Source organism: Ceratotherium simum, chromosome 11 (assembly GCF_057802395.1).
Source record: "Ceratotherium simum simum isolate JZ-2026a chromosome 11, ASM5780239v1, whole genome shotgun sequence".
In the NCBI taxonomy this organism is placed as follows: Eukaryota; Metazoa; Chordata; class Mammalia; order Perissodactyla; family Rhinocerotidae; genus Ceratotherium; species Ceratotherium simum.
In genome coordinates, this window is record NC_141910.1 from 2262710 (window position 1) to 2276112 (window position 13403).

Here is a 13403-nt window from a genome sequence, read left to right on the forward strand (position 1 = left end):
AATGGTTTGTTTCACGAAGCTTTCACTTTAAAATGTCCACTTGCGTTTGTCTCAGTTTTGCCCATTAAAGGAATTATAGCGAGAGAAGAAAAAAGAACAAAACTTGAGCCAACACGGAGAGTCAGGGACCGATTTCATGGAGTCGCCGCGAGGAAGGAGCCCACACGTGGAAAGGAGGGCGGGGGTCACTTTCCCTCCTACGGGGGCTGCGACTCGGTACACGTCTGGCGGGGACTGCTGCCTCGGTGGCCCCGAGCGCATTAACGTCGGGTTTGATGTTGTTAGGGAACGGCCTGCCCTTAGGATAGGATGCACGGTACCCTGGGGAGATGAATGAGAGCCCTGTAGCAGCCTTCAGCTGCCTCTCGCTCATAGAATTAGGTCAAGTCTGAAGAACAGTCTTCTCCGCCGTATGCGGGAGGAAAGGTGGGAGTTTGCCAATTGGGAAGCAATGGAAGCACGAGCTGTGCTAGGGGCTTTGACAAAGAAGGTAAAGATAGGGCCCGTGACTTCATGACCACATCCATGGTCGCTCCAAACAGGCAGCAAGAAAACGTTAAATCACAAAAGAGACAGTATATGTGTTATTTTTATTTGTAGGTGTTTATATTTCAAACTAACTTAATGGAAAGATAACTGTATAAGACTTGCATGATTTTTGTGTTTTAGTGTATTTCACCTTTTTTTTCCTAAGTAGAATGCCAATTTATTAACTGACAATGAGTAATAAAATTGCCAACTTAAACAAATTGCATGTGTAGGCTGCTCAATGCATTATCTCCCAGCAGAAAAATCTATATGGAAAGCCAGAATATAATTAGAAGGTCATTTGATTAATATGGAGTCAGAACAAGGGGATTAGTTAAATTCAATGATTAGCTCCTTAAACCCTGATACCCCTATGCTACCAACTCCACAGTGAGGCTGTTCCTGCCAAGGAGATTAGAATCAGCTGTTCATACTTGCTTACCTACTTCTCTTTCTTGCCCATAGCATGTGTAATATAGTAGTTAAGAGCAGGGGTTTTGGAGTCAAGCTTCTGCGCTTATTAACAGTGTTGAGCAAACAACTTAACCTCACTACACTTCAGTGTCTTCAGTCTGTAAAATTGGGATAATAATAGTACTATGACAAGATTGCTTCAAGGATTAAATGAAATCATGCAAGTAAAGTCTTTAGCACAGTATCTAGCACATAATAGGTATTTTATTAAATGTTAGCTATAACAAATAACCCTTCAGTGGCTTCCAATTGTAGTTAGGATAAAGACTAACATCCCTACATACCCATAAAGGCCTGAGTGTGATTTGGCTGTTACTTCTTCAACCTCATCTTGTGCTATTTTCTCCTTTCTGTCTTCTACTTTAAATTTCTTTTAATTAGTAACAGTTAAATTTATTAATTGATTAGTATTGAAACAAAGCAGGACACATTTTCATTGATTTTGTATTTTTCTCATTGTCCCTTCTTCCCACAAACATTTATGAGTACCTCTGTCAGGCAGACCCAGGGACTGGTGCTATGACAGTCCTAGTTTCTGCCCACCTGGAGCTCTAAATGGGGGAGATGCCTAGCTAACTCCTCCTCATCCCTCCCACCCCAGCTCAGCTGCCACTTCCTGGATAAAGCCTCCACCTACACATATTTCTCACAGGGTCCTGTGTTTTCCTATGTGGGACGAAGTACTGTTTGAAATTACAGATATGGTGATCATTTAATGCATGTCTCCACTCCCAATTAGGTTTGTAAGCTCCATGACAATGAGAAGATGGTCTGTTTTGCTCAGGCTTTGTTGCTGAGTGCCTGACACACAGAAGGTCCTTAACAATGTTTGAGGAGAGGGAGAAAGAAAAGAGGGAGAAAGAGGAGTCAAAAGGAAAAAGTGAATAAATACAAGGGATGGCAGATGGAAGTGGGAAAATGAGACACCCTGGGGATCATGTAAGATCAATGAAAAGAGCTACTGCTTTGTTTTAGTCACAAGCATAATTAATAAATTTGAGAGCTCTTTACTAACAGGAAAGCTTATTGCCATCCTGTTTGAGAGGAATGAGATTTCTGATTCCACACATTAGTGCCCTAAGGGTAAAATAAACCAGAAGTTACTGGTTTATTTCATATTTAACATTAATGAGATTTGTTGAATGTGAAATGCTGTAAAGCACATAGAAAAAATCTAATCACTGCCTAAAGACTCCAGATTTCTCAACCCACAGAACATTAATGTGGCAGTAGTCCTATGAAAGAGCCAAGGTTGGGATTGGATAAACTGGGTTTGTGACTCAAACAACAAATATAACAAATCCAGGTCTTATCAGTCTGCCAGTCAAGGAGAGAGTTCCAGTAAGTAAGAAAAAGTATTTGCAGTGCAAGAAGCTGTTGATTTGGCAAGAGAAAAGAGAAAGATGACACTAGGTATTATCAAAGAGCAATAGGGAAGGTACGGAGATGTTGAGAAGAAAGCTCCTAGGCTGTGAGTCTTAAGAGTACCTTCTATGTGATGACAGGCCAAGAAGAAAGAAATCTAGACCAGATGTCTCCAAAATTGTGCCAGTCCTTTAGGGCCAAAGCTCAGAGGTCTCAGATGGCCTCAGAAGCAAGCTAGCTCTAGTGGGATCTGAAACAAGTAGTATGTGAATCCCCCCATTTTTAGACTTCTTGTAACTTGTTTTTGTTTCCCTGTGTTTTCCTCCTGATACTTAAATCTTTTGACCATCTCAATAAAGTAGTGAGGGATGGAAGAATACACAGGGTACAACGAAGAAGACACTAAAGGAGACAGTAATATAATGATGACAATATGATATATTGTGACAGGCACTGTTCTAATATCTACCCCTCACAATAATTGTAATGAGGCGGGTACTATTTCTCTTCCTGTTTTACAAATGAAGAAACTAACATGTAATTCACCTAGGTCACTCAGTTAAATCAGTAGTGGAGCTGGGACTTGAGCCTGGATCTGATCTCTGAATTCATGCTCTTTGTTACAAGTCAAACAACAAATACTTCACACTCCCTGAGGTAATTAATGATAAGATTTGGTTTGTATCCTTCTATACCTTTTTCTGTGAATGTGCCTGCACACACACACACACACACACACACACACACATTTTACCTGAAACATGGATTTTTCTGTTAATTTTCATGGTCTTTTCTCCAGCATACAATGTAGACACATAAATCATTCTATTTTCTTCTCCTTTTTTTATTGTGATAAAAGAAACATAATAAAATTTACCATTTTTTAAGTGTACAGTTCTGTGGAGTTAAGTACATTCACATTGTTCTGCAAAATCATTCCTTTTAATAACAGTAAAATATACTGCAGTATGACTCTGCCATACAATTCACTCAGCTGTTGCCTTACTGGTTGACGTTCAAGTTGTTTCTCATTTTTGCCCTACACACAATGCTGATGAACCTAACATTTTTGTACATATACTTTTGTGAACCAATGTTTTTATTTCTGTGAAAAGATGTCACAAAGTGGGATTGCTGAGACAAAGGTAATGTGCACTTTTACATATTAGTAGTTATAGCCAGATTACTTTCCAAATGGCTGTCAAAATTCACGTTCCTACCAGCAGGGTATGAGAATATCATTTCCCAACTCTCTCACCAATGCTGTGTTATCATTCTTTAATTTTCTTCAGTATGACAAATGAAAAGTTCAGAAGCCACCAAGGAAGAGATTGATAGACTTAACTACATAAAATTGAAAAATTACTATATAAGTAAAATCCAAAGCAAACAAACAAGGAGAAAACATTTGCAACACATATGACAAAGGGTTCGTACCAATTGAAAAGAAAATAACAGACAGCCCAATGAAAACCAGGAAAGAGAGTGTTAGTGAGTAATTCGCCAAGGAGCAAAAGCAAATTGTCAATAAACATATGAAAAGATGCCCAACCTCATTGATAGGGAAATGAACTAATTCATTTGTATGATAAGTTTTGGAAAAACAAGGTGCATGGAGGAGAGGTGGGTAGAAGGAGGAAGCTAAATAATAGGGTGTTCCATCTCTAGCTCCCCCCTTAGTTTGGCTTCTGATGGAGCTTTCATGATTCTGATGATGCTTTCCAAAATTTCTAATGGTGCCATTCATGAGGGTGCACAGGGTCCAAGCACTAGGGTTCAAATCTCTCTCCCACCCAAGTATGGATGGAGTTCTCAGGATTGAGCCAAGTCTACCTGTGTCCAAAGGCTACAATCAGCAATCAAGGACTCCTGTAAGGATTTCCTCTCGCCGTTTCTGTTGCTGCTTAGTCCAGCCACCTGGCTATTGTCTAGAGCCATGGCTCTATTCCCTTGAATCATCAGTGTCTTTGTTGGGACAGGTTGAAATTGTTTTTGCTATCACGCAGACTTAACACATGCCATCCTCAGCTTTCATCTGAAGGCTGGTGCCAGTCCCTATAGATAACGTATCATTTGGAGACTTACCTCTTTAGACCTCACCCTAACACTTCAGGCAGGCACGTACCAGCCTCTTGAGACTGGTCGTGGTTTAGGTTTGCCCTGAACTCAGGGCTAAATCTGCCCTGGATGATTGCCAGCTTTGTCCTACTAGTACACCTGCTTGCTTTTGCTTCCATCTCCAACTTTGTTTGCTTGGTACCTGGGCCTCCTTTCGTCTCTGACTCTTTTCTCCCTTTCTTTTTGCTCAGTGTGTTTGCACTAACCTCCACTAATTGATATCTGATTTGGCCTCAGGATCCTTCCATTGTAAACTGTCTCCACAGGCAGCCAAAGGAAGATCCTGCCCCATGCCCCCAGGTAAATGAGGATGTTGGAGTAGATGTAGGAAGGAACTCCTGTATCCTTTGTCTTGCCCAACTCTGTTCTGTGAGAGGACACAGCTGCCCCCAAGTTGGAGAATGCTGATTCAGCGGGGCAATTGGGAGCACGCAGCCCTTTACTCAATGGCGTTGCCTTTACAATTCTCAAAGACCTTACACGCTTGCCAAGGATTTTGCCATACGTTGAGAACTTTTCAGTCCTCCAGGCTACCCAATTCTCCAGGAAGCCTGAGTAGTTGGTGTTCTTATAATACCATTTAACTGAAAAAGGCAATTCATGAAGGAGAAATGTAAGAGATTTTGTTTTCACTGCACTCTGTGATTGAAGGCCTGGCCGAGGAAGAGTACAAACCAGGCCACAGTCAGGATCCACTGAGGTTGAGATCTTCTCAGCTGCTGGGGAGCAGAGTTCTAGTTTTTGTCCCCTAACTTGGTCTGGAGTGATGTTACTTTTTATATGCAGTCCCAGAGGGTTTGTGGCACCTATCACAGGGAAGGTGGTCTAGCAGAGTGATCACCCCATATGTCCTGCTGGAATGATCCTTTCCTCTCTACAGGTTCCTACATTGGTACTTTCTTTCCAGGCTTCCAGCTGGGTTGGAGGCATCAACCCAACTCTCGTGGATTAGGTTATGTGCAGATTAGAACTGGCAGGATCTGTTTCTGGAGTCCCTTGACAACTGCAACAGCTAGAATTCAGAGTATTGGGCAACCTTTCTCAAGTATGTAATTCAGAGGAAGAGTGTTGTAGTTTCAGCTCTGCTGCACGTTAGAATCAACTGGAGCACTTTAAATCAACTGATGCCTGGACATCACCCTAGGCTTATTAAAGCAGAATCTCTGGGTTTGGAATAGGGCATAGGTATGTTTTAAAAGTAACCCAGGGGATTCTAATGAACAACCAGGGTTGAACACTATTGGGCTAGCCGATTGTTGGTTGAATCAATGATAATAACCTTACACCTTCAAGAGGCCTGCAAGATCTATATTATATATAAGAGAAAAGTATCATCCTTCAAGACCATGGACACCTTTGCCAGAATCAGTGGGTTCTCAAAGTTTAATGTACATACGAATCACCTGGGGATCTCATTAAAATATGCATTTTAGCAAGATCCCACAATTCTAATCAGGTGGTGCTGATCCTGCTGGACTATGGACCACGCTTTGAGGAGCAAGGATCTAGACCAGCAGTCTGCAAACTGGCATAGGGTACCCTTGGGACTACATGAAGCTTTCCAAGGTCTGTCCAGACATTGCTAGTTTTAATTAAATCAATTTCCAGGTCCCTAACTTCCATATGAACTATTTTCTAAAGCTGATCTGCCTGAGAATGGACCTGAGATGGAAGAGTAGGTTCTCATCTCCCATTCTCCTTTCACCGTGGCTCTTCTCTTAAGTGTATTAGAGAAAGGAAGACCTCTCACTCAGCTGAATCTCACTCTAGGGTGCTAAACAAAGGAACACACTGAAGTATTGGTGTAGGTATTGAGAAAATGAATAATTCTGATGACTAACAAATCTTTTTGCAAGTTAAATCTTGTCTAATCCTTTGTTTTCTACACAAGTGGATGACTTAATGACATTGTTAGCTGATAGATTACTAAACATAATTTTAGATGATAGATCACTATGAGGTTTTCTTGTTTGTTTGTTGTTGGGTTTTTGTTTGGGCATTTAACTTAGAAGGAAATAAAAACATTTAGTAAAATTGCTCTAACAAAACTTCTATAACAATCTACTTATTTATATGAACAAGGTTACTCAGTGCTTACACTTATAAAAATGAAAAACAGGATTAAAATCAATAATGATCTCTCTTTGTAGCGATAAGTAATATTCTTCCATGGACTTTTAAACTAATTGGGGAAAAAATCCACTTCATAACACACACACACACACACACACACACACGCTTATATATTTGTCCTTTTTTGATTGATAATTATAAAAAATTATATTTGTTATTTTGATAAATTGTGTACTGATTATTATATTGATAAGTCAAGCCAAAGAAAATTTTGCTAACTCTTAGAGACTTATAATAAACATTTTAAAATATATTTCAACTTATATGCATATTTTGGTACTGAGTAGGTGATAGGGTGATCAATAAAAGGCTTTCAAGATAAAATGTAAAATACATTAGTATAAAATTTTATTGGGGAAGTAAATTGGAGTTCACAGAGAAAAAAGAATAATACAGGTTTTCTATTAAAGAAGAATTTGTTCCTATGTTTTTAATTTTACTTAGTTTTTTGTTCTTGTATTTTTTAAATGATGGTGGATATTAAATCTCTATGGTATTTAGATGCCATTAGATATATTTAAGAACAATGGTTTATTATATTTTAAATCGCAATATTTACAATATGCTGAAAATTACAACTTTTTTTGTGTGTGTGAGAAAGATCAGCCCTGAGCTAACATCTGATGCCAATCCTTCTCTTTTTGCCAAGGAAGATTGGCCCTGGGCTAATATCTGTGCCCATCTTCCTCCACTTTATATGGGAGGCCACCATAGCATGGCTTGACAAGTGGTGTGTCGGTGTGCGCCCGGGATCCGAACCTGCGAACCCTGGGCCGCCAAAGCAGAGCGCACGCACTTAACAGCTAGGCCACGGGGCCGACCCTACAACCTTTTCAACTATACTATTTGTGATGAAAAACTTTAGATGTCCATTTTAAAATGTGCTGGTAGCATATAATTTTTTAAAGTTATTTTTGGAGCAAAAAGCCACAAAAATTTGAAGACCACTCACCTAGACCCATTGAGAAGAGAAGGTACTCCAAGAATTTGACCTCAGATTGTTTAGAAATGGATTTCTTTGAGTTTATGTAAAAGTGATTGTAAAAATGACAACCCAGGATAGTCCAGGCAGAAACCTCATGTGAGCCAGGTCTAGGTAGCATGTGGGAATATTATCAAAAATATGATCACTCTCTGGTCCAAAATAGTTTGTGGATACTATTAATCAGATATTTTGCAGGGTTTCTCCAACCTGGCAGTATTGACATTTTATACTGGATAATTCTTTGTTGTGGGGAGCTGTTCTGTGCGTTCTAGGATGTGTAGCAGTGTCGCTGGCCTCTACTCATGAGATGCCAGTAGCATCCTGCCCCCACCCCTGCAAGTTGTGACAACTGTAAATGTGCTCCCCTGTTGAGAACTACTGAGCTATTGGAAACATTGCAGGGTTATTGTTAATGCTGAAGTTCCTAAGTCAGTGTCCAAATTACCTGTACCCTGTCTGGAAGGCAGCCTTGCTCTCCTTCCGTTTGAGGATTGGAATGAGGTTGTAAGCCCCTAAAAGTCTTGCATGATGAAGCCCACGGCCCTGCAGAGTATAAGGCCCCTGTCTGTGGTCTACTACAGACTTGAGTCTGGCTCTGACAGGGAATAGTCCCACTTGGCTAGGCTTATTGATGCTGGGTGTGGGAGCTGGGAGGGGTGGTGAGCAAATCTGAGGCTAGACACTGTCCTCATTGCCAGGAGACAAAGCTATAGACAGTGTGGAGATGGCCTCCCAACCCGAGAATCAAGAACACCAGCTGAGCACACATATCTGATCTAATTGAGCCTAAGCACCATCCAGGAGCACAAGAAATATGTGTGGCCGTGATTGTGTGTCTGTGTGGCCCCTCACCTTTACTCTAGGGACAAGACATACTGGTGAATGCTACTATCTGCTCTCCTTGCAGGTGGTCCTGGACCTGGACAGGAAGTGGCCCTTGCTGGACAAGTACCTGCTGGATAAAATTGCTCAAGACCTGCAAATTCACTACCTGTGGTCCAGAGCCGTGGTCCAGAGCTGCAGGGAAATGCCAGCTCCCTGTGGCTCAGTGTGTGTAACCTTTTTTTAGATCTGAAGAAAGCTACGGATCTCTCCCTAGAAACATGTACCACACACACGTTTCTATATATAATTTCTGAAGCTCAACCATATACTACAAATTAAGAATCCTTTCTAGAATCTCTCATAAATTTAAATTCACATTCCCTAGTATCCTGCAATCCCACCTCTAGCAATCTGTTCTAAAAAAATAGTAGCATTCAGTGTATAAATATGTTGTGTGTGTTTATATCTGCATTATTTGTAATAGCAAAAATATAGAAACAGCCTAATGAATACTAATAGGGAAACTGAAAAATTATAGTACTTAATTCACAATGGCACACTATGTAGCTATTAAAGAGAATGAGGTAGAACTATAGGTACAGATTGAACAGAGGTCTGTGATATTCTGCTGTATAAAAAACATGTTGCAACAATATAGAGTATCATCTTGTTTTTGTAAAAATTGTTACACATGTGTAAGTACAAATATATATAATATTTTTGGATTCATAAAATAAATTTTGGGAGCCTAAACACCAAACTTTACAGTGGCTACCTCTGTGGAGTGGGATTAACACTTTTCCTGTATTCACTCGTGTGTTATTTGAAATTGTAAAAATTTGCAAGAATTATTGCTGTAAGTTCAAAAACCAAAAAAGATTAACAGCAACAACAAACGTGAGTTATCTCTAGGGTGTGGAGTGTGGTGGATGAACAGGCTTTAGCCTAGTCAGCTCCCCCAGGTAGAGTAGGCATTTTCTATGGCACATCTCCCATGGGAAGCTCCCAAATAGTGGTGCCTTTGAGGTGCCAGCACCACTGCAGAGCCCTCTGTGAAAAGAACCCCCTCATGCTCCATTGTGTTGATTCTTTTTTTTTGTGAGGAGATCAGCCCTGAGCTAACATCTGCCAGTCCTCCTCTTTTTTTGCTGAGGAAGACTGGCCCTGGCCTAACATCTGTGCCCATCTTGCTCCACTTTATATGGGACGCCGCCACAGCATGGCCTGACAAGCAGTGCATCGGTGCGCGCCCGGGATCCGAACTGGCGAACCCTGGGCCACCGCAGTGGAGCGCACGCGCTGAACCGCTTGCACTACTGGGCCGGCCCTATTGTGTTGATTCTTTTTTTTTTTTTTTTTTTAGATTTTATTTATTCATTTTTTTCCCCCCAAAGCCCCAGTAGACAGTTGCATGTCATAGGTTCACATCCCTCTAGTTGCTGTACGTGGGACTCGCCTCGCGTTGGACGGAGAAGTGGTGCCTCGGGGCGCGCCCGGGAGCCGAACCCGGGCCGCCAGCATCAGAGCGCGCGCACTCAACCGCTAAGCCACGGAGCCGGCCCAGTGTGTTGATTCTTAATGAAATCATTTGTCCCCAGGGAGACCACTGAATTTTAATTTTTTTAAATATACAAACTTTACAAGATAGACTATATAAAATAGACCTCTCTCTCTCTCTCTCTCTCTCACACACACACACACACACACACACACACACACACACATGCACGCATCATACACTCTGGATACTGCCCACAGTCCCAGCCTAAGTTACAGTGTTCTGAGATACTCTATTCCAGAGTATTTATCTATTCCAGAGCGTACTGCCATAGGCATTCCTTTGGACTGAGAATTTTACTTGGAGATTGGACTACAATCATGGTGTCTGGACTCTGGCTCGGCCTTGAGAACCATCTCTTACAAACTACCTTGTGGGTAGCCCCTGCAGGTGTGGCCAGGTATGTACAGACTCTGCCCTCTCCTTGGACTCCTGCCCTTGCTAGGCCCACTGCTAATACCAGTGATGCTGCCAGGCTCTGACCCTCTCCCCTTGGCCTCCTGCCATGCTTCCATCCTGAAGTTCCCTCAAACACACTTGGGAGCACAGGAAGTGGGGGGAGTGGGTAATAACACTAGTAAGAGTCTAGTAATAACACTCAGTTTTTGCTCTTATTCTAAGCAACCAAATCACCAAAGACAATTTTTAATAGTAAGTGTATCCCATGTCGGTTTTCCTCTTGGGAACTAAATGAATGAATACAGATATCCCTTCCTCTTCACAGTTATTTCTTTAAGATTATTTTATATATATATAAAAGTAATAAAGCGGGGCTGGCTGGGTGGCGTAACAGTTAAGTTTGTACGTTCCACTTCAGCGGCCTCGGGTTTGCTGGTTCATATTCTGGGTGCGGACCTACTCACTGCTCATCAAGCCATGCCGAGGCGGCATCCCATATAGAAGAGCTACAACTCTACAACTATGATACACAACTATGTACTGGGGCTTTGGGGAGAAAAAAGAAAAATAAGAAGATTGGCAACAGATGTTAGCATAGAGCCAATCTTCCTAAAAAAAAAAAAGTAATAAAGCACATTAAAGAAAGTTTGAAGGAATAGAATTTGGAGTCCAGAAATAAACCCACACATCTATGGTCAATAGATTTTTGACAGAGGTGCCAAGACCATTCAATGGCGGAAAGAATAATCTTTTCAACAAATGGTGCTGGGATAGCCACATGCAAAAGAATGAATAAACCCTTGCCTCACACCATACACAAAAATTAACTCAAAATGGATCAAAGATCTCGATGTAAGAGCTAAAACTACACAACTCCTAGAAGAAAACGTAGAAGTAAATTTTCATGATCTTGGACTAGACGATAGTTTCTTTTTTTTTTTCTTTTGTGAGGAAGATCAGCCCTGAGCTAACATCCATGCCAATGCTCCTCTTTTTGCTGAGGAAGACTCAGCCCAGGCTAACCTGGGCTGGCCCTGGGCTAACCTCTGTGCCTATCTTCCTCCACTTTATATGGGACACCGCCACAGCATGACTTGACAAGTGGTGCCTCAGTGCGTGCCCGGGAACCGAACCCGGGCCACCGGCAGCGGAGCACATGCACTTAACTACTATGCCACAGGGCCGGCCCCAGACGATAGTCTCTTAGATATGACACCCAAAGCACAAGCAACTGAAGTAAAAAGAGATAAATTGGATCTCATCAAAATTAAAAACTTCTGCATTAAAGGAAACTATCAACAAAGTGAAAAAGAAACCCACAGAATGGGATAAAATATTTATAAATCATATATCTGACAAGGGTTTATCATACAGTATATATAGGGATACAGTACATATAAAAAGAATTATATATATGTATAAAAAGACAAGAAATCTAATTTTAAAATGGGCAAAGAATTTGAATAGACATTTCTCCAAAGAAGATATACAAATGTCCAGTAAGTACATGAAAAGATGCTCAACATCATTAGACATTAGAGAAAAGCAAATCAAAACCATAATGAGTTACCACTTCATACCCACTAGGATGGCTATAATCAAACAGATGGAGGGTGCTGGCCCTGTGGCACAGCGGTTAAGTGCATGCTCCCCACTTTGGTGGCCCGGGGGTCACAGGTTCGGATCCCAGGTGCGCACTGACACACTGCTTGTCAAGCCATGCTGTGGCGGCGTCCCATATAAAGTAGAGGAAGATGGGCACAGATGTTAGCCCAGGGCCAATCTTCCTCAGCAAAAAAGAGGAGGATTGGCATCGGATGTTAGCTCAGGGCTGATCTTCCTCACACACACACACACACAAAAAACAGATGGACAATAACAAGTGTTGGCAAGGATGTGGAGAAATTGGAATCCTCATGCACTGCTGGTAGGAATGTAAAATAGTGCAGCTGCTGTGGAAAACAGTTCGGTAATTTCTCAAAAAGTTAAACATAGAGTTACCATAGGACCCAGCAATTCCACTCCTAGGTATATACCCAAGAGAGTTGAAACATACGTTCACACAGAAAGTTGACCACAAATGTTCATAGCATTTTTTCCATAATAGCCAAAACGTAGAAACAAACCAAATATCTATCAACAGATGAATGGATATCAAACAATATGTGGCATATCTATACAATGGAATATCCTTTGGCCATAAAAAGGAATGAAGTACTGATATGTACAAGATGGACAAACCTTGAAAACATGCTAAGTGAAAGAAGTCAGTTGCAAAACACTCCATGTTATGTGATTCCATTTATATGAAATGTCCAGAATAGGCAAATCTATAGAGACAGAAAGTAGATTAGTGGTGGCCAGGGGCTGAAAGCAGAAGGGAATGAAGAGTGATTGCTAATGGATATGGGGTTTCTTTTTAGGGTGACAGTTGCACAAGGAGTAGGGAGTGGTCAGCTGGATGGGTGAAGCACCAGTGGACAGAAAGCTCCAAGAGTAGGCCCTTATTTGAACTTTCAGGAGCCACTCAATCCTCTTTGATTGACTGAGGCTCATACTTGGACAAAGGTGAAATTCATGGAGTTCTATCAATCTATTAACTTCCCTGGGAGACTAGACAATAGTTCAAACACCCAGACTCATAAATTAACACCGTAGAGGCAGAGGATATGAGCAGTCTACAAGAAACACAAATGGCTAATAGACATGTGAAAGGTATTCAACCTCACTCATAAAGAAACGCTTCACAAAACAGTAAGATTCCATTTGTCATCTATCAGATTGGCAAACAAATAAAAGTTTGGTAATTCCCAGTGTTCACAAGGTTATGGGGAAATAGGTACCCTCATACACTGTTCCTGGGAGTGTAAACAGATTCAACTCTTCTGCAGGGCAATTTAGCAGCGTCTGTCAACATTTTGAATGCTTGTTCTTGTTGACTCAGCAATTCTACTGCCAGGAATTTGCCCTAGGGAGAGACTGGCAAAATTTTGCCAAGATCATGTACAAGGATGTTCA